This window comes from Mus caroli, unplaced genomic scaffold (genome assembly GCF_978045245.1).
Source record: "Mus caroli unplaced genomic scaffold, Mus_caroli_1 scaffold_12, whole genome shotgun sequence".
Classification (NCBI taxonomy): Eukaryota; Metazoa; Chordata; class Mammalia; order Rodentia; family Muridae; genus Mus; species Mus caroli.
In genome coordinates this window covers 47,356,710-47,379,668 of record NW_028227267.1, presented here as the reverse complement: position 1 = coordinate 47,379,668, position 22,959 = coordinate 47,356,710, and the positions used below count along the sequence as shown (strand labels likewise).

Here is a 22,959-nt window from a genome sequence, read left to right as displayed (position 1 = left end):
GGGTCAAAACGGGCCACCTGGACCTGCTGGGTGGGTCAAGTGGCGCCCGATGTGGGGCACAAGGTCCGACCACCCTATGGACAATGGATTCAAGAGGTACTGCGTAGACAGTGAGACAGTTCCCAGCCACTTCGCTCGAGTGTCACGGACATCGATAGTTAAGCCTTGGCATAAAATGTTGTCCCATTCATCATGGGGAAGGTTCTGTCCAAAGAGACAGTTTTTATTCAAGAGATGAAGGGGTCTGTTAAGGAGAGAGGGATAAGAGTTAAGAAAAAGGATTTAGGCTCTCTCCTCCTCCCTGTTCCAGAGACAGCCGCATCTTCTTGTGCAGTGCCAGTCTCTACCCGTAGACAAAATGGTGAAGGTCGGTGTGAACGGATTTGGCCATATTGGGCAACTGGTCACCAGGGCTGCCATCTGCTCTCCACATGGCAAAGTGGAGATTGTTGCCATCAACGACCACTTCATTGACCTCAACTACATGATCTACTGTGGTCTCCCTTTCCCCAGCATGGAACCTGCTTGCTCAAGGGTGGAGCTTACTGCTCATTCGTCCTGCCACGCCTACTGCTGGACCGTGTAGCTTTGCTGCTTGGAGCCACTGGACCCCGAGTTACTTGGCGGGAAATCGGTTTCCCTCCCCCTTCCTTTATAACTGAGTGTCTGAAAAAAGTAAAATTGAGCTTTGATCAGAATGCTGTCTTAGCTGCAATTCTTTCTCTCGCCTCCTAGCCCCTCTTCTCTTCCAGGTTTCCAAAATGCCTTTCCAGGCTAGAACCCAGGCTGTGATCTGCTGGCCGGACACAACATTTGGCGAACCAACGCAGGACTGAGAAACGGCAAAGGATTTTTGGAAGAGACACTGCTGGTTTGGAGCTCCATGGAATAATTAAAGGATAAAGGAAATTCATACCGGAGAAGGTATGGGCTAAGCTGAGACAGCGTTAAACCCGAGCGCTGGTTCACTTAGGTTCAGCAGTGAAGGTTAAGAGGAGCTGGGCACAGGCAGTAGGCCGTGGCTCACAAAAGCTACATTGTTAGGCGTGAGAAAGGAAAGGGTTTATTAGAAGGAAATTAATAATCAGGCGGATTGCTGCAGTTATAAAAACTGCATCATGAGGAAGAAAATTGTCCCAAAAAGCAGAGAGAAATTTCAGGAGTGCCTTACTTCGTTCTCTCTGGGCCTTATAGCAGGAGTACTCTGTCCCCTTTTTGTGTCTTGTTTAATGTCTGGTGCACCAATCTGTTCTCGTGTTCAATTCATGTATGTTCGTGTCCAGTCTGTATGAATGAATGTTCTATGTTTTATGTTGGATAATAAAGATGGTATAAAAAACTTTATCTGCAAAGCCGAGAGCTGCCACGTGTTTCAGCCAGAAACCAGACACGTGGCAGGAGGGACCCTGCTGGAAAAACTATTCATTTTAGGAAAAAGCAGCGAGTGCACAGCCTCTTAGTTTCAGAGTAAAAAGTCTGATAAATGGTTCATGATTAATGTGTTTGACAATGGTAAAGTGCTTTTTTATTCTATGATTGTAGCTACAAAAAATTAATATTCTCTGATTGGTCTAAAATTAACTGCTTCATTTGGTTCTTTTTTATTGAAAATGTGCTCTACATGTTTTCACATTCAGCTCATAAGTTGTTGGTTAAGATTAATAATTGTTACATTGCTACAGATGGTTAATGTTAAATTTGATAACTCAAGTTTAGAGTCCTTCCGACATGTGGCCTAAGGCAGCCCAAGAGGCTGGGTCTCTAAAGATATTTCTAGTTTAGATAGCAATTAATGTGGTTCCTATTCTAAATAGTAAAATTTAAGATAAGATTTAAAGCAATGCCTCTTTATTAAAGCGTTAAAGCTTGCTTTAACAGGTATTCATAGGTATTAATTGACATCCAAACTTCGTAATATGATAATAATGCTTCTAATATTGATTTTAAAGATGATAAATTGTTTTAAACGTAGGTTTTGCTTTCCCAAAGTTGTAGGTATTATCCTAACCTTGCACAAAAAACTTAAAAATTATGGTTAAAACTGCCATTGTTCTATTGACTGCAGCTTGCAGTTTGATTGCAAATTTAAGATTGATGCTCAGATTAAAAAGTATTTTACGTTTGAGTCAATACAGGGCTCTGGGCAGCCCCAGAGAGGCTTGTGGCCTTTCTTTTGTTTTGCAAACAATGCCTGAAAAAGTTTTTCCCTGTGTTCAAGAAAATTTCTTTTTAACAGTGTTACAGATCTATTCAGATGTTTAGAATAATGCTTAAATTCAAAGATTTTTGCTTCTAGTAAACTGGTAATCACTAGAAAATTTTGCCTCTAGGTATGGCTAATATAGCTTTACATTATGTAAGAAAAATTTTTATTGTTTCTGCTTCTATACAAGAAGCCAAAAGTTTTGATCTTTCAGTATATATTGTTTCCTAAGTGAAAAGTATTTTATTAACTAATGCTTCTCAAGGGAAGTTTACCTTAAATCCTTGCTCTCACCCAAAAGATTCAGAGACAATATCCTTTTATTACTTAGTGTTTTAGTTTACTACAAAAGGTTTTACAAAAAATAAAGAAAGCTTTTATAATTGTTGTTAATTGGTAATTAAAAATTAGTTGTGCCCAAGACAATTCCTTGGCCAGAAAAAACATTATTGTAAAGTCATTTTTCTAATCCTCCCAGCCAATCGTTGGCCCACGTGGGCCCAACTAGCTGCTGTGGGGCAGAGTCTTAAGACACACGGTTGCCCCTATTCCAGCACAAATAATCTAGTTGTGTGCTGTGGATGGTGTTTTAAAATGCTGAACAATCAAACCTTAATTGTATATTAATAGTCAATGCTATATCTCTGAGCTCATAATTACTTAAAATTGTTAGTCCCTCAGATACTATTAATTCTCAAATTTACAATTGCTTATACATATTTCTAGTTAATAAATAAATAAATTATGCACGTGTGACTCTTAATAACTTTTCAAGCTTTCTAGTTATAACCGTTCCTTAAGAAAAATGATTGAGAGTGCAGTTAGTCACTGCCCCTTTACAGCCAAGTATTTAAAATGTTTTGTCCAACAAGTTATTAATTCAAAAGGTTAGATATTGTGAAATTTTAAACTTTAACTCCTTAAAAGACAAAAGAGAGAAATTGTATCCCCATATATACTATTTAGTGCATTTCCATGCACACTATTTAAAACATACCTTTATTTTCAAAATTTGAGACTAAAATGTCAAATTTAATAAATGCCTTTTAGTATCTTAAAAGGATCTACTTATTGGCTCATAGATTGATCCTAAAACAGCTACCTTATTAGGAAAAGGAAAAACAGGTTCTCTCCACAGAATGCTACAGAAGCATATTAGTAATTCGTGTGCCGAGCTGACAGGTAAGTTAACTCAGTGTCCTGATTAAAAGGACTAAAAAATTAAATTCATGTCTTAGATCCATTCTTGCTTGTCATTTTTCCAGTTTAGACTAGCTTCTAGCCTTTTAACTTTATGACAGTAGTTCATCAGAGACTGTATATTCAGACTTAGTAAAATTAGTCATTTAATAGAGTCATAATGATTTTTCTCTTTTCTTCAGTGTGACCAGCCATTCTAACTCAATCTTAGACTGGTCTAATATTCAGTCCAATTATTAGAGATTCCTATATTCTAAATTACCTAGCAAAGTTAATTCAGAGCATATCCCCCAAGGTCACCAAAGGCTCATCTTGCCTTATTTGTCCTAAACTTTTTGCAAACTGATATTAAAGGTCAGTCTGCAGTGGATCGCCACTGGCATCCAGTTACTTCTAATTCTTATCCATTGGTAAAATGGAAGGACCCCCTGACTAACGAATGGAAGGGTCCAGATTCGGTTCTAATCTGGGGAAGGGGCTCGGTTTCTGTTTTTTCAAGAGATAAAGATAGAGCACAGTGGCTGCCAGAGAGATTAATTAGTTAGATGAAAGCACATTCCAAATCTTCTTATAAGTATCACCTTGAGGACTAAAATTCCTCTTTTGCTTAAAATTCAGCTGGAAACTGAAGCTCCCAGAAAAGCTGTTTTCCTGCTACTCTCTGAGCCAGCTCCCCCACAGGAGGCCGGAGACTAGCCTTAGCCTTACAATTTGCAACTGAATAAAGTACCTGGACTTCCCCAAAAAGAAAATTTACATTACTACTTTCTCATTGTCTAGATCTCTTTCTTTTTTCAAGCAGGTCAATCTACATTCTCCAGCCGGACCTGCAGGTGTACCTTCCCTGCCCCCAAGAGCACACAGGTGGCTACTGTTATCTTCCTTTCAAGGACATTCCAGCACCTGGCTTTCAGTCTGAGATAGAATTTAGATTTACCAAGAGAGCTAGGGAAGTAGAAATTTCAAATATTTACAGAAATTAGTTCTTATTTTGATAGAGATGGGCTTAGTCCCATAGCTGGCCTCTGGCTTTTCACCCTTGCTGTTACTGCAAGGTGTCCTTAGTTCCTCAGGCTATGGGAATAACAGGGATGAGGAGGAAAGACTTCCAGCTCCTATTTTAGCCGTAATTCGTGGTGTTACTAATGACATAATTCTTGTCTAGGTCTTGCTAAATCTGAGGTTGACAAGTCTTCTTTAGAGACTGCGCAGGACTCAGAATTGCGCATACTGGTTCGTGATCATACGAATACAGTATGGCTACCGCTTGGCGAAGGAGATTACTGCGGGGGAAGGTCCAGCTTGACCTTTTCTGAGTTCCCTGTGCAACACACCTGGTTTGAAAGAGGTTGGTATCTGATTCCAGCTAAAAACCAAAAATACCTAAGGCCTCCCCTCCCCAAAAGATACCAAGAGCCACAGATGTGGGTCGTGATAACACCCACAAGAGGAATCGGGTCAATGTCCACCCAAGCCAAGGTTAAAGGCCCACTCATCTACAGACAAGAAAATCATTTGATCACCTCAGTTAAGCGTTGCCTTATTAAACTTAATTAATAGGGGGAAGAGAGGTTGGAGACCATACTGTCGAAAGGGCAAGCCCTTCACTGCCTCCCACCCAAATAAAAAAGCCAATTGGCCTTGTACTAAGGAGCCGGTCTTACCCCTTCTCCCTGTTTCCCCGCCTGTCATCCAAAATTGTGGAGGAATATCAACTCAGTGTTATTCTTTTTTTTTTTTTTTAAAGATTTATTTATTTATTATACATGAGTACACTGTAGCTGTCTTCAGACACTCCAGAAGAGGGCGCCAGATCTCGTTGCGGATGGTTGTGAGCCACCATGTGGTTGCTGGGATTTGAACTCTGGACCTTCGGAAGAGCAGTCGGGTGCTCTTACCCACTGAGCCATCTCACCAGCCCCTCAGTGTTATTCTTAATAAAGCGTATTTCAAATTTGTTCAGTCAAACTTAGCCAGGGTTCCAACGCCCTACTTAAAATGCAACCAGGAAGTTACCTATTCAGCACTAATTAGCATTATAAAGTCAGAGCCTACAGCTCAGTGCTATTCTGTTAGTGGATTACTAGGATAATCAGGACAGTCTTAGCCAGATACAGTTTACCATTAGAAAAGTTAGGGAATCCCACGGAAACAGGGTTTTTTTCTTTAGCCCTAAGAACTCAGGCAGAACTATTGAGCATAGATAATTTTTCTGCCTCAGGCCAGCCTTTTCTTTTTTTAATTTTTGTTAACAAATGGGAGGAGATGTGGTGTCCCTTTCCCCAGCATGGAACCTGCTTGCTCAAGGGTGGAGCTTCCTGCTCATTCATCCTGCCACGCCTACTGCTGGACCGTGTAGCTTTGCTGCTTGGAGCCACTGGACCCCGAGTTACTTGGCGGGAAATCGGGTTCCCTCCCCCTTCCTTTATAACTGAGTGTCTGAAAAAAGTAAAATTGAGCTTTGATCAGAATGTTGTCTTAGCTGCAATTCTTTCTCTCGCCGCCTAGCCCCTCTTCTCTTCCAGGTTTCCAAAATACATTTCCAGGCTAGAACCCAGGCTGTGATCTGCTGGCCGGACACAACAGTCTACATGTTCCAGTATGACTCCACCCACGGCAAATTCAACGGCACAGTCAAGGCCGAGAATGGAAAGCTTGTCATCAACGGGAAGCCCATCACCATCTTCCAGGAGTGAGACCCCGCTAACATCAAATGGGGTGAGGCTGCTGCTGAGTATGTCGTGGAGTCTACTGGTGTCTTCATCACCTTGGAGAAGGCCGGGGCCCACTTGAAGGGTGGAGCCAAAAGGGTCATCATCTCCGCCCCTTCTGCTGATGCCCCCATGTTTGTGATGGGTGTGAACCACGAGAAATATGACAACTCACTCAAGATTGTCAGCAATGCATCCTGCACCACCAACTGCTTAGCCCCCCTGGCCAAGGTCATCCATGACAACTTTGACAATTTGGAAGGGCTCATGACAACAGTCCATGCCATCACTGCCACCCCGAAGACTGTGGATGGCCCCTCTGGAAAGCTGTGGTGTGATGGTCGTGGGGCTGCCCAGAACATCATCCCTGCATCCACTGGTGCTGCCAAGGCTGTGGGCAAAGTCATCCCAGAGCTGAACGGGAAGCTCACTGGCATGGCCTTTCATGTTCCTACCTCCAATGTGTCCGTCGTGGAGCTGACGTGCCGCCTGGAGAAACCTTCCAAGTATGATGACAAGAAGGCAGTGAAGCAGGCATCTGAGGGCCCACTGAAGGGCATCTTGGGCTACACTGAGGACCAGGTTGTCTCCTGCAACTTCAACAGCAACTTCCATTCTTCCACCTTTGATGCTGGGGCTGGCATTGTTCTCAATGACAACTTTGTCAAGCTCATTTCCTAGTATGACAATGAATATGGCTACAGCAACAGGGTGGTGGACCTCATGGCCTACATGGCCTTCAAGGAGTAAGAAACCCTGGACCACCCACCCCAGCAAGGACACTGAGAGCAAGAGAGAGGCCCTCGGTTGCTGAGGAGTCGCTATCCCAACTTGGACCCCACTACTGAGCATCTCCCTCACAATTTCCATCCCAGACCCCCATAATAACAGGAGGGGCCTAGGGAGCCCTCACTACTCTCTTGAATACCATCAATAAAGTTTGCTGCACCACAAAAAAAAAAAGGATTTAATAAATTTTTTTTGTCTTGTGGACAAAGATGTCCATGGCTGATACTGAGTGATCCTGATACACACCCTTTAACCTGGAATAAAGTAGGCAAAGAAATCAATAGTTTAATAAAACAAGGAGAAGATGTCCCTGAGTCCTTTTTTAGCTATTGGGGAATCGTGAGAGATCTCCTTAAACAGGCAGAAGAGGGCGGAGAAGGCGCCTGCCTCTTAGCCCTTACTGAAGATTTTTTAGAAAACTCCCATTCTGTAAAAGTGAAACCAAACCGCCATGCCTCTGGCATCTCTGCTGTCATCGATAATTTATTCCTAAAGATTCCCTCCCTACTCCCCTCGCTCCCCAGGCTAGGTCTGCCTCAGGAGAAAAGAGTACTCTTCAGCCCTCAACAAACCCCAAGTGAATTTATCTGATTTTATATAAAGAATTGTCAAATGACCCCCTTGATCCCTCCTCTGAGGAGAAACTTGATGAAGAGGCTTTCAATTATGAACGGGACCGCAATGGTCCGACCCGGTGCCTATGTTGCCATGGATCCCTTTAAACACCACCCCCTCCTTACTTGCCCCCCCCATTCCCCCTACTGCTCATCCCATATCGCTGGTTTCTCCGTCAGTTCAGCGATTACTTCAAACTAAGAGAGAGCTTCAGACTCAGATCACCAATCTTAAAGATGTTCTAGGACTTCAAAAAGAGCTACAAGACCTCAGTCTAGAGACTCAGAGTCTACAAAGGGCCCTCATGGGGAACCTTCAAGGTCCCATCTCAAAAAGTCCTCAAACTGGCCGCAAAGGTCCCTCTCAGAAACAAGGGAATAAAAAATTGGCTTTTCCTGTCCTTACTCGAGCTCAAGCCCGTCAGGCTGCTCCAGGTCATGAGGACCCCCCCACTGGCTCCTCTGATAAAGATTAGGGGGAACCAGAGAGTGATGAGGAGGAGGATTAAGCAAACTCTGATTCTGATAAGGGTGGCATGTCCCCCGACGAAGGGTTGGACACCAACAGCCAACCAGTCTACAAAAAGCTAAAACTGAGACATGTAAAAGATGTTCACTCAGCAGTCAAAAATTATGGGGTTAATGCCCCGTTCACAGTATCTATATTAGAAGGTTTAGCAGGAGAAGGCTACTTGATACCCAATGAATGGAATAAAGTTGTTCAGTCTGTCCTCACTAGAGGCCAATATTTAACTTGGGAGTCAGAGTTTATGGACAGAGGAGAAAATTTGGCTGCAAATAATAGAAAGAATCCTACTAGTAAGACAGCCTTCTGGACTGCCAATAAAATCTGCGGTAAAGGCAATTTCGCTGCAGACAAAAAACAATTAGGGCTCTCCCCTGGTGTCCTCACCCAGACGGCACAGGTGGCCCTGGGAGCTTGGCGGATGGTCCCTGCTGCAGGGGCGCTAACTACACCCCCAACCAAGATTATACAAGGGCCCCAAGAGTCCTATGCACAGTTCGTTGCCAGATTGCAGGAAGCAGCTGAAAGAATTTTTGGGACCTGAGGAGAATGAAGGTCTGTTGGTCTGACAACTTGCTCTTGAAAGCGCCAATTCAGCATGTAGGGCTGCCCTGAGAGGTAAAACCAAGAGTTTAGATATAAATGGTCTGATCAAGCTTTGTAATGAGGTAGATGTGTTTTCTCAACAAAATTCTAAGTCTATTAACCTGACCATTGGGGCTGCTCTAACTCCAGCTCCAAGATTGGTGTCGAGCCCCATTGGCCCGAGTTAAAAGTAGACATCTGTGTCCTCTCATTGGGTGCATGTGGTCTCCCTTTCCCCCACCTGCTTGAACCTGCTTGCTCAAGGGTGGAGCTTCCTGCTCATTCGTCCTGCCACGCCTACTGCTGGACCCTGCCTTTGCTGCTTGGAGGAGGCACACACGTGTTCGTCCTGCTACTGGACCCTGAGTTACTTGGCGGGAAATTGGGTTCCCTCCCCCTTCCTTTATAACTGAGTGTCTGGAAATAGTAAAATTGAGCTTTGATCAGAATCTTGTCTTAGCTTCATTCCCTTCTCTCGCCGCCTAGCCCCTCTTCTCTTCCAGGTTTCCAAAATGCCTTTCCAGGCTAGAACCCAGGCTGTGATCTGCTGGCCGGACACAACATTTGGCGAACCAACGCAGGACTGAGAAACGGCAAAGGATTTTTGGAAGAGACACTGCTGGTTTGGAGCTCCATGGAATAATTAAAGGATAAAGGAAATTCATACCGGAGAAGGTATGGGCTAAGCCGAGACAGACAGCGTTAAGCCCGAGCACTGGTTCACTTAGGTTCAGCAGTGAAGCTTAAGAGGAGCTAGGCACAGGCGGTAGGCCGTGGCTGGAAAAAGCTACATTGTTAGGTGTGAGAAAGGAAAGGGTTTATTAAAAGGAAATTAATACAGGCGGATTGCCGCAGTTATAAAAACTGTATCATGAGGGAGGAAATTGTCCCAAATAGCAGGAGTACTCTGCCCCATTTTGTGTCTTGTTTAATGTCTGGTGCACCAATCTGTTCTCGTATTCATGTATGTTCGTGTCCAGTCTGTATGAATGAATGTTCTATGTTTTATGTTGGATAATAAAGATGGTATAAAAAAAAAAAACTTTATCTGCAAAGCCAAGAGCTGCCACGTGTTTCAGCCAGAAACCAGACACGTGGCAGGAGGGACCCTGGTGGAAAAAATGTTTGTTTTAAGAAAAAGCAGCGAGTGCACAGCTTCTTAGTTTCGAATCTGATAAATGGTTCATAATTAATGTGTTTGACAATGGTAAAGTGTTTTTTTATTCTATGATTGTAGCTACAAAAATTAATATTCTGATTGGTCTAAAATTAACTGCTTCATTTGGTTCTTTTTTTATTGAAAATGTGTTCTGCATGTTTTCGCATTCAGCTCATAAGTTGTTGGTTAAGATTAATAATTGTTACATTGCTACAGATGGTTAATGTAAAATTTGATAACTCAAGTTTAGAGTCCTTCCGACACGTGGCCTAAGGCACCCCTAGAGGCTGGGTCTCTAAAGATATTTCTAGTTTAGATAATGATTAATGTGGTTCCTAGCCTAAATAGTAAAATTTAAGATAAGATTTAACGCAAGGCCTCTTTATTAAAGCATTAAAGCTTGCTTTAATAGGTATTCATTGGTATTAATTGACATCCAAACTTCGTAATATGATAGTAATGCTTCTAATATTAATTTTAAAGGTGATAAATTGTTTTAAACGTAGGTTTTGCTTTCCCAAAGTTATAGGTATTATCCTAACCCTGCACAAAAAACTTAAAAATTATGGTTAAAACTGCCATTGTTCCATTGACTGCAGCTTGCAGTTTGATTGCAAATTTAAGATTAATGCTCACGCCAGGCGTGGTGGTGCACGCCTTTAATCCCAGCACTCGGGAGGCAGAGGCAGGCGGATTTGTGAGTTCGAGGCCAGCCTGGTCTACAAAGTGAGCTCCAGGACAGCCAGAGCTATAAAGAGAAACCCTGTCTCGAAAAAAAACAAAAAAAAACAAACAAACAAAAAAAAGATTAATGCTCAGATTAAAAAGTATTTTACCTTTGAGTCAATACAGGGCTCTGGACAGCCCCAGAGGGGCTTGTAGACCTTCTTTTGTTTTGCAAACAATGCCTGAAAAGGTTTTTCCCTGTGATCAAGAAGAAAATTTCTTTTTAACAGTGTTACAGATCTATTCAGATGTTTAAAATAATGCTTAAATTCAAAGATTTTTGCTTCTAGTAAACTGGTAATCACTAGAAAATTTTGCCTCTACGTATGGCTAATATAGCTTTACATTATGTAAGAAAAATGTTTATTGTTTCTGCTTCTTTACAAGAAGCCAAAAGTTTTGATCTTTCAGTATATATTGTTTCCTAAGTGAAAAGTATTTTATTAACTAATGCTTCTCAAGGGAAGTTTACCTTAAATCCTTGCTCTCACCCAAAAGATTCAGAGACAGTATCCTTTTATTACTTAGTTTTTTAGTTTACTACAAAAGGTTTTCCAAAAAATAAAGAAAGCTTTTATAATTGTTGTTAATTGGCAATTAAAAATTAGTTGTGCCCAAGACAATTCTTTGGCCAGAAAAAACATTATTGTAAAGTCATTTTTCTCATCCTCCCAACCGATCGTTGGCCCACGTGGGCCCAACTAGCTGCTGTGGGGCAAAGTCTTAAGACACACAGTTGCCCCTGTTCCCAGCACAAATAATCTGGTTGTGTGCTGTAGATGGTGTTTTAAAATGCTGAACAATCAAACCTTAATTTATATATTAGTAGTCAATGCTATATCTCTGAGCTCATAATTACTTAAAATTGTTCGTCCCTCAGATACTATTAATTCTCAAATTTACAATTGCTTATACATATTTCTAGTTAATAAATAAATAAATTATGCACGTGTGACTCTTAATAACTTTTCAAGCTTTCTAGTTATAACCGTTCCTTAAGAAAAATGATTGAGAGTGCAGTTAGTCACTGCCCCTTTACAGCCAAGTATTTAAAATGTTTTGTCCAACAAGTTATTAATTCAAAAGGTTAGATATTGTGAAATTTTAAACTTTAACCTCTTAAAAGACAAAAGAGAGAAATTGTATCCCCATATATACTATTTAGTGCATTTCCATGCACACTATTTAAAACATACCTTTATTTTCAAAATTTGAGACTAAAATGTCAAATTTAATAAATGCCTTTTAGTATCTTAAAAGGATCTACTTATTGGCTTATAGATTGATCCTAAAACAGCTACCTTATTAGGAAAGGGAAAAACAGGTTCTCTCCACAGAATGCTACAGAAGCATATTAGTAATTCGTGTGCCGAGCCAACAGGTAAGTTAACTCAGTGTCCTGATTAAAAGGACTAAAAAAGTAAATTCATGTTTTGGATCCATCCTTGCTTGTCATTTTTCCAGTTTAGACTAGCTTCTAGCCTTTTAACTTTATGGCAATAGTTCATCAAAGACTGTATATTCAGACTTAGTAAAATTAGTCATTTAATAGAGTCATACTGATTTTTCACTTTTCTTCAGTGTGACCAGCCATTCTAACTCAATCTTAGACTGGTCTAATATTCAGTTCAATTATTAGAGATTCCTATATTCTAAATTACCTAGCAAAGTTAATTCAAAGCATTTCCCCCAAGGTCACCAAAGGCTCATCTTGCCTTATTTGTCCTAAACTTTTTGCAAACTGATATTAAAGGTCAGTCTGCAGCGGATCGCCACTGACATCCAGTTACTTCTAATTCTTATTGATTAATAAAATAAAAAGACCCCCTAACTACGAATGAAAGGATCCGGTTCTAATCTGGGAAAGGGGCTCGGTTTGTGTTTTTTCAAGAGATAAAGATAGAGCACGGTGGGGTGGCTACCAGAGAAATTAATTAGTCAGATGAACACACATTCCAAATCTTCTTATAAGTATCACCTTGAGGACTAAAATTCCTCTTTTGCTTAAAATTCAGCTGGAAACTGAAGCTCCCAGAAAAGCTGTTTTCCTGCTACTCTCTGAGCCGGCTCCCCCACCAGAGGCCGGAGACTATCCTTAGCTTTAAAATTTGCAACTGAATAAAGTACCTTGACTTCTCCAAAAAGAAAATTTGCATTGCTACTCTCTCATTGTCTAGATCTCTTTTTTTCAAGTAGGTCAATCTACGTTCTCCAGCCAGACCTGCAGGCGTGCCCCCAAGAGCACACAGGTGGATACTATTCTATTATCTTCCTTCCAAGGACATTCCAACACGTGGTTTTCAGTCTGAGATAGAATTTAGATTTACCAAGAGAGCTAGGGAACTAGAAATTTCATATATTTACAGAGATTAGTTCTTATTTTGATAGAGATGGGCTTAGTCCCTTAGCTGGCCTCTGGCTTTTCACCCTTGCTGTTACTGCAAGGTGTCCTTAGTTCCTCAGGCTATTGGGAATAACAGGGATGAGGAAAAAAGACTTCCAGCTCCTATTTTAACCACAATTAGTGGTGTTACTAATGACATAATTCTTGTCTAGGCCTTGCTAAATCTGAGGTTGACAAGTCTCCACTAGAGACCACACAGGACTCAGACCTGCACTACTGATTCGTAATCAGACGAATACAGTATGGGTACCGCTTGGCGCAGGAGATTACTGCGGAGGGAAGGTCCAGCTTGACCGTTTCTGAGTTCCCTGTGCGACACACCTGATTTGAAGGAGGTTGGTATCCGATTCCAGCTAAAAACCAAAAATACCTAAGGCTCTGCCTCCCCTCCCCAAAAGATACCAAGAGCCACAGATGTGGGTTGTTATAATGCCCATGGGAGGAATCGGGTCAATGTCCACCCAAGTCAAGGTTAAAGGCCCACTCATCTACGGATGAGAAAATCATTTGATCACCTCAATTAAGCGTTGCCTATTTAAACTTAATTAATAGGGGGGAGAGAGGTTGGAGACCGTACTGTCGAAAGGGCAAGCCCTTCACTGCCTCCCACCCAAATAATAAAGCCAACTGGCCTTGTACTAAAGAGCTGGTCTTACCCCTTCTCCCTGTTTCCCTGCCTGTCATCCAAAATTGCGGAGGAATATCAACTCAGTGTTATTCTTAATAAAGCATATTTCAAATTTGTTTAGTCAAACTTAGCCAGGGTTCCAACGCCCTACTTAAAATGCAACCAGGAAGTTACCTATTCAGCACTAATTAGCATTATAAAGTCAGAGCCTATTCTGTTAGTGGTTTACTAGGATAATAAGGACAGTCTTAGCCAGATACAGTTTACCATTAGAAAAGTTAGGGAATCCCACGGAAACAGGTTTTTTCTTTAGCCCTAAGAACTCAGACAGAACTATTGCACATAGATAATTTTTCTGCCTCAGGCCAGCCTTTTCTTTTTTTTAATTTTTTTGTTAACTAATGGGAGGATATGTGGTCTCCCTTTCCCCCACCTGCTTGAACCTGCTTGCTCAAGGGTGGAGCTTCCTGCTCATTCGTCCTGCCATGCCTACTGCTGGACCCTGCCTTTGCTGCTTGGAGGAGGCACACACGTGTTCATCCTGCTACTGGACCCTGAGTTACTTGGCGGGAAATTGGGTTCCCTCCCCCTTCCTTTATAACTGAGTGTCTGGAAATAGTAAAATTGAGCTTTGATCAGAATCTTGTCTTAGCTTCATTCCCTTCTCTCGCCGCCTAGCCCCTCTTCTCTTCCAGGTTTCCAAAATGCCTTTCCAGGCTAGAACCCAGGCTGCGATCTGCTGGCCGGACACAACAGGTGCAGATGCCGCCTGGGGCAACCCTGATTATTATATGCCTCAATTAACAGCAGTTAACACAGGTGATAAAAAGATTGATCCAGGTTGCAGCACTGATATACATCGTGCTGCCCTGGCCTTACACACTGGAGGTATATATGTCTGTCCGGGAACTCATCGAGATAGATCTCTAAATTATAAATGTGGCTATGAAAATGATTTTTATTGCGCATCTTGGGGCTGTGAAACCACTGGGGATACCTATTGGACCCCATCTTCCTCTTGGGATTATGTCACAGTTAAACGACTTTACCCCTATTCCAAAGTCACCTCCCCTGGAAAACAACTCCTTAATAGCTATTGTTCCCCCAATTCTTCTCTACAAGGTGGTGCAACCCATTACAAATTGGCTTTACAACAGCCACAAGGACTGCTGACTGGACCAAGAGAGGATTCTCTTGGGGGTTGCACATATATAAAGAGGGCACAGATTGGGGATTGACATTAAAGATTAAACTACAAAAGGAAATCCCCAACATATATAAAGCATCTATAGGACCTAACCCCCAATTACATCACCCTAATTCCCCAAACAGTCCCAGACTTCCAGGTACCCGCCCCCTGTTCCTGCCCCAGGGCATGCTACTACCCTATTGCAGCCCACTCTCCCTGTGGGGAGGCCCCCCTCTTACACTGATTTACTGTGGTCTATATTGAATGCTTCTGCTTTAGCCTTGCTGGATAAGACACAAAGAGATAATGCGTCAGAATTTGAAGATTGTTGGATGTGCTTTTCTGCTTCCCCGCCCTTTTATGAGGGCATAGCCTTATTTGGAAATTTTACCCTGCTTTCAGATGCTAGGCAGCTTCCCTTCAAGTCAGTTTGGCTTACTTTGACAGAACTCTCTGGGTTGGAAGTTGTGTGATGGGCCCAGGTATGCTTCTGGAGCGGCCCTTGCTAGAGAGTTGCAATAACACGTTTAGAGTAAATAAAAATAGGTTTTCTTATCTTCTTGCCCCAAATGATACCTTTTTGGCATGTTCCACGGGCCTTACACGGTACATTATTGTACAAGATTTTATAAATAATAGAGATTATTGTGTCTTGGTTCGGCTTTTCCCAAATTTTACTATTCATGAGTCAGATGACTTATTAAAGTTTTGGGACCGAGGTGCCCCCTTGCCATCCCACCAAAAAAAGGGAGCTTATCTCGGTGGTGACTCTTGCAGTCCTTCTTGGCATGGGTGCTGCCGGGACCGGGACTGGAATTGCAGCCCTTATGTTGTCTCAACAGAATACGCGCAATTACCACCTGCTCAATGAGGCTATCAGCCAAGATTTAGAGAATATAAAAAGGGGCCTAGATGATCCTTGGTCTCCCTCTCAGAAGTCGCCCTTCAAAACAGAAGGGCATTAGATTTGCTCTTTCTACAACAAGGAGGCTTATGCGCTGCACTTAAGGAAGAATGCTGCATATATGTTGATAAAACTGGATTAGTTAACGATAGTATTGCCAAGGTTACTGCCAGTTTAGAAAAAAGAAAAAGAGAGAGAGAACAACAAGAGTCATGGTACCAAAATTGGTTTTTGACCTTGTTGCCCTCCCTTTTGGGGCTCCTATTGGGACTCCTATTATTGATTTCCTTTGGTCCTTGGGCATTTCAAAAATTGACCCAATTTGTTAAATCTCAAATTGATGCATCTCTTTCAATCGCATCTGTTTCAGTTCATTACCATTGGCTGGACGTTGGCGATAACAAGCAGGTTACTGGAGAAGAGTCAGATGTGGATGCTGCTTCATCACCCTCGTCTCGGGGAGAGAGACTCAATTTCCATAAAATGCTTAAGTAAGATCATTCCCCTCCCCCTAAATTCGGCCATCAGTCTCATGCCACGAATCATTTATAGATTGCCGTAGTCTGTGCTTCTGACATGGTAATATACATTCTCACCACATTGGAAACTAAACAGTCATGCCAGGCTAGACACATTGAAAAATTGTAACTTGAAGCTGTCGCCCGTGAGAGTTGTAAGGCTAAGCACTACACAGAGATTAGTCTGGAAGCTGTTAGATAGTCTCTGAGAGGTATGTCTGATTGCATGAAGGTTGAGTGCCCTAGGGTCCTTTCTCCGGGAAAAATGGCATGGAAGCAGGTCAGGGTTACTATGGATAAAAATCTGTGGGCCTAAGAGTCAGTCCTGTACATGGCCCCTAACAATGCACACTGGGGATCAGACCTCTACCTCTACCCACGGAGCTTGCTTCGTTCCTAAATCCCTTGGCTGGCCCAGGTTATACCCAACAGACTGGAACCGTTAATTCAAGCCTCATAGATGACTTGTCCTTGTGTCCTTTGTGGTTTTAGAGAATCACCCAGTGAGCAAACAGACGTTTAGGCGGTCGTTAAAAACATGGCTACAAATTTATTATACAATATGCCTTTATAAAAATATTAAAACGGGGGAGATGTTGGGACATATTAAGGCAACTCCATTGTCTTGATCTCCAATTGGGGCTCTCTCCCCAAGAAGAAAAGGGGATCAAAAGCGGGCCACCGACGCAGCGTTCTGAGAACAGCCACAGAATGTTCCAGCCCTAAGTCAGCGCCAGATGTCCTGACCACAAGATGTACCCTGATACCACCAAGTTCCTGCTTCCCCTGCAGTTGCAACAAGAAAAATTTCTGCTGCCCCATCCCTCCTGCTGAGAAGTACTTCCCCTTTTGCTTGTGCATTTAAGCCTTGAGCCTTGCTGAATACACAGACACCTTGATGCTACTCAGACTGCTTCCATGTCGTTCTTGCACTTGGTGTCCATCTTTCTCTCCTCCCATTTTGTTCTTAGAAGGTCCCCTCACGACCCTTGAAAAACTGGACCTGCTGGACGGGTCACACCCACACACATAAAAGATTCTCTGGGGATTATTTCCCCAGACTCTGAGTCACTGATAACGCACCTGTGTGACATTAAGGAAAGAAAAAAAAAAGCAATTCTGCTTGGAGTAGTTTAATCGAGAGTGAGCCTAGATTTAAATTCTGCACTTCATGCTTCTCATGTCTTATGTCCTGTCTGTCTGTTGCATGACTTTGTGTCTGAGTCTGTGTGATTGTGTGCGTACAGACACACATACAATCTGTGTGTGGTATGAGCTGTGTGTCTATGTGTCTGTCTGTGAGTGATGCGACTGCCTGTCCCTCACAAAAGGCTTTGATTTGAATGTATTGAATAGCACAAAAAGCACCGTGTGGGGAAGGAAACCCTTACAGAAATCCTTAACAGAGTGTGACAAGGGATCACTGGCTCCAATGGATTCCACTTGACCAGATAACAGAGATCATTGTTTATCAACTAGTATCCATAAATGGATGTTTTCAGCCTGTATGGTAGATTTTAGGACGTTACTTTCAGTCTCCGAGTTTGCTGCTCTCAGCAAATGATGAACTTTCAGTGATGAACTTGCAAATGATAAACTCTGGGTCAGGGTTGGGCAAGGACATCACTTACAATTGCAGCTATGCATCAGCTCAGATTGTAGAGACCACACAGGAAAGCCAAGGATGTAAGGTTGGCCATTACACTGTTCTCTTTAAGTCAGATTAGACAGTTCAAGTACTCAGTAGGGTAGACATCTCAAGTGACTTCAAGGTGGCTGTGAGGTCCAGCAAAAGTTTCAGTCTCTTAAGATGTCAGAGACACTTTCAGAATATCTCATTGCCAGACAAGCCAGAGGTTCATTTTCCACCAGAAATACAGTTTCATTATAAATATGAAACAGTCCAACAAACAGTGAGTGGATTTTAAAAGTCATGGAGCATTAATACTAGCCAAAACTAAACCTATTGTGACTTTAGTATCTGACAAAGTACTGCTCAATCAAAAATTATCAGCATTGGGTAGGGGTGGCACAGGCCTTTAAAACCAGGGCTCCAGAGACAGAGGCAGGCAGATCTCTGAGTTCGAGGCCAGCCTGGTCTACTGAGAAAAGTCCAGGACAGCCAGGCCTGTATAGAGAAACCCTGTCTTAAACAAAACAAACAAACAAACAAACAGAAAGCACTTTTTAAAAATAATTTTTAAATTTTAATTATGTATATGTTCATGATTATGAGTGCAGGTATCCATGGGGCCCAGAGGTGTCAGGTGCCCCTGGAGCTGGCTACTTTGGTCCTCTGCAAGAGAACCATGTGTTTTTAACCTCTGAAATGTCTCTATGGGCCCAGCAGGCACTTTTGGCTCTAGATTTCTTAGTTTATCCAGAGGGAAGATGATCACACTGTAGTAATGAAACTTCAGAATACAGTAGATAAAAACGGACATGAATCCATGTTGGCCAGGGCTGGTGACACATGTCTTTAACCCTAACATTTAGGAGGCAAGGTCAAGCTGTTTTCTATGAATTTGAGATTAGCCTGGTCTACATAGTGCATTAAGGTCCAGCAAGGGCTGCACAGTGAGGCACTATATCAAAAGAAAAACATCCAATATTATAGAAATCTCAACATGCTACCTTTAATGACCAATAGAAGAAGGGGAGTGTGAAGACTGAGTGGAAGTGTTTTGTTTAAACCATGTTATCAACCAACTTGAGCTATTTGACATTTGTAAAGTACTTCACAACAAAGGGGAATATTCTTCTCATATGGACATGAAACAGCCACTATCATAGGCTGTATTTTACTCTATGAATTCAGAAACATTCAAGCCATATAATGTATTTTCCCTGACCAGGTGCTACTACATTGAAAAACAATAACCAAAGGTCTCTAGAAAATTCCCAAACATGTAGAAACTAAGAAGTTAGCTCTAAGTTGTACTATTCATACAACCATGAAGGACAGGAAGTTTGTGTTGATCTAATTTAAAGCAGGGTGTATACTGGATATTTGTCCTAGAAGGAAAGCCTATTTTTTCTGTGACAAAGTAAACACAGATAGTCACCCGTAGCTCTACTTTTAGATAGGTGAAGCATTTCTTTGAAGTAATGATTCACAAGTTTCCAGGGATCTGGTGGGGTTCATTCCCTCAACCCCAGTTTCTCAGTCACCTGACTCCTCGGGGGCAGAGACTCTGATAGATAACAAACACTTTAATGGGTCTTTGTGGGACCAATTATTCCCCTTTGTCACTTGCTTCCTAAAATCAAATCATGAACACTTCTTCCCCATTGTGAGCTGCCCAGAGGGAAAGATGGCTCTGGGGAGTCTCTTGCCCATGAAAGACTGGTGGTGAGGGTTCACGGGGAAGGGGGCTGCCTCACTCCTTACTCCATGAGGTCCCCAGTCTTAGTCAATGGACACAGAGTCTGCCTCTGTTTTCATTGTTCTTTCTTGGAAGGCTCGTGCTCAGAGCTCCAGAGCAAAAGCAGTGCCATCAAATCATGTGCAAGACTTGGCTTACAGAACATCTCATCTGGTGTTTGATGACCACGAGGTAGAACAGCTATCTGAGAATTGTTACCTACTGGCGTATCTTCAGGAGGGAAGAGACCATTCAGGAGAGCCATTCTACTGCTAACAGGACATGGAGAATTCTACCAGGTTATGAAAGGATGTGTGGTTAGGAAGGACTGTGTCCTCATGTAAACAGCTCATGGCTTAATGCTCCATAAAGTTCAAAGGTTACCTGTTGTAAAATCATCAGACTTTCTGGTTCATCTATAGACCAATTGTTTCAGATTCCCTGCAGTTGAAACCTGGTATCTGACATATAGTAAGGCTATCTAGTGACCCTTTGTGGAGGGTCACCATTGCTTAAGGATCTTAAAGGTCACTGGCTGCAATGTCATTCATATATCCTTTCACTTTTTGGTCCTAAGGGGAAACTTGAGGAATCAGGTATGGATAAGGATCCTTCAAATTCCTTCATCTACTAGGTACTCTACCTCTACCCTTCCTTTTCCTTTTTTTTTTTACGTGTATGGATGTTCTGCCCCACTGTATATCTACACACCACTTTTGTGTCCAGGGAAGCCAGAAAAGGGCACTGGATCTCCTAGAACTGGAGTTACAGATGGTTGTAAGCTACTGTATAGAGTCTGGGAATCCAGCCTGGGTCCTCTGGAAGAGCAGCTAGTGCCACGGAGCCATCTCTCCAGCCCCTCCTCCTTCTTTTAAAAAAATAAAACTTGGGTGTTGGAGAAATGACTCAGTGATTAAGAGCACTGGCTGCTCTTCCAAAGGACCAAGGTTCAATATATATATATATATATATATATATATATATATATATATATATGTATATATATATATATATCAATCAATGCACATAAAATGAAAATAAACATTAAAAAATGAAATTAACTTTGGGTTTTCTTCTTCAAAGATGCAAACTGCCTTCTACAGGATATTTAAAAAACATGTCAGATTTCAATATAATATGGTTTTTTTTGTTTTTTTTTTTTTGCCTAATTCGATGTATTCTGGAGGATTTTAAATTTAGTGCAGATTGGAGAAAAGTGGTAAGCAAAAAATAGGAGAGGGAGAAGGAGAGGGGGAGGGGGAGGAGAACACCTGCCACAGTAGAGGGTCCCCTTTATCTGCACTATCCCAGGCATTGGGTAAGTTCCTAGTTTTGATTTGTTTTGTTTTCTGGTTCTGTCTATTTCTCTAATGAATGAGAGGAATGCTACAGGTCTCTTACTTGAACTAAAACAGGTTTCTGAGGAAAGAAGACGCCCAGCTGGAAGCCAAGCAAACCTACTCTGCTCCTAGACACCCGCTGTGGACTTTGCTGCAGTTCCTGTAAGTTATTTCCAGCCTGGAATTCCACAGTTCTTTGTGTGAAGTCCTGTGATTTGTCTTTGAGTTAAGATGACTTTTGACCCCAATAGGGTTGGCACCATTAGCGGCTCAACTCTAGAACCCCACGCTCTTTAGTCTTCTGCAGAGTTCTTTATAAAGCAGCTACCACTGGGCTCAGGTAGCTTAGTGCTACATCCCAGTGACTTGAAGTGAGTGAAGACACACTGTGCTTCACCTTCTCCAAATGTGTCCAGGTCTGCTCTCCATTTTTAGTGAATGTTATCTTTGGACATTACCCAATGAAGTCTTCTAGGATGATGATGAAGATGATGGTGCAGCATGTGTTTCTGTCTGACTTCTTGCCATTTTTGTACATGGAATTCAACAAGGGCATTGCATCCTCTGAATCTAGAGTTACAGGTGGTTGTGATCTGTCTGAAATGGGTTCTTAGAACCAAGCCCACATCCCCTGGAACTCAGCTCTCTTAAACACTGAGCCATCTTTCCAGGCCCTCAAAATGCTTCTCTTATTATCATGTGCAGCCCTCCCTTGACAAACATGGTCTTTTTGTTACTTACCCATAGCTGAGTTCAGTTACGTATTTAGCTAGAATATTCTGCCTGGGTAGATTCAAGATCGTGGAAAATATGGCAGTGGGTTTAGCCAACATCTTGGTATACTCGGTACAACTCTCGACTGAATCACCCAACACCTTTCACAGTTGCATTGCATACGCCCAGAGAGACAAGGAGAAGAGCTCATACTGGATGTTTTTGTCCTATCTAGTCATGCCTGCTGGCTTGAGTCTGCAAAACTGAGCCTTTAACAAAGCACTGGGTACTCAAACCACTCTAGGATGCAAATGTAATTCCAGACCATGAGGTCAGAGGAGCGGATAGAGCAGCAATAGGGTGATGTTTACAAGACACACTCTCTAAATAGGAAAGACATTTTTTACAGACTTTAGCCTTAGAGGGGGCCTGACAGTAGCTCCCTGACTCAGGATGGTTTTGTCTACTGAAAATGATGGGTACTTTCATAAACATGGGTGGGTGTGTTCCCTTGTTGAATGACGCCCCTAGTCCACAATGTCAATTTGCTCATTACACCACTCCCATCCCTCTATATCCTCAGATACCATTGTCTTTACAAACAGTAGTAACTAGAGTCAGATTATGCTGTTCCCATAGGGGTGCATTTCAACCTGAGCCAATGAACCTCCTTCAGCTTCCCTGGAAGCCTGCTTAGTTCCCTGCTGCTAGGCGGTTCCTAGCTATAACACTGGGTGGTAGGTTTTGTGTTACAATTATTGTTTTATCTCACCTTCTCCATGTGTTTCTATGGTAGGTCTGTCTGCCCTGTGAGAACGGCCTTCACTAGCATCCCTTGAATCTTCTCAGTGTGCCGCTCTGTGTTCAAGTGATTTGTGTCTCACTTACTGAGTCATCATGATATTTTAAGTTAACTGCTGTTCTTACTGTACAGATAAGAAAACTGAAATCCAGAGACGTTAGGTCCATCCCACAGTCGACACACTTGGTTAGCGATGAAGCCCTGCTCATTTTGTGCCTGCACAGAACATATTGCACATAGCATATGAGCTCCCTTCCTGCCACCAGGCACTCCACACTTGCTTAGGGAGGGAACAGAGTCATGTAGACAGAAAACTAAATGTGGATTCACAGAGTCTCATCACTTGGAATCTTTATGATCTCCAAGAGATTTCATAGAGATGTTATAGTTCCCATTGCTTCTCAAGTAGTGCTTACCGATCAACTGACCAATCAAGAAGAGAAGGTCTTCTCCCATGACAGTCCTACCTACAAAGCTCTTCAAAAGTGTCTAGTCTCAGAAATGCTTGAGCAAACAAACACTCGAGTCCCCAAGTGTTCAGATCCCGTCTGTAGTCTGTCTGTGCCCCAGAGGTGAACAAAC

The 22,959-nt window shown here is 42.3% G+C and overlaps 1 pseudogene; it reads left to right on the top strand.

The window, feature by feature from the left end:
- Positions 1-334: 334 nt before the first annotated feature.
- Positions 335-6,962, top strand: LOC147001838 (glyceraldehyde-3-phosphate dehydrogenase-like; annotated as a pseudogene).
- The last annotated feature ends 15,997 nt before the right edge of the window (positions 6,963-22,959 follow it).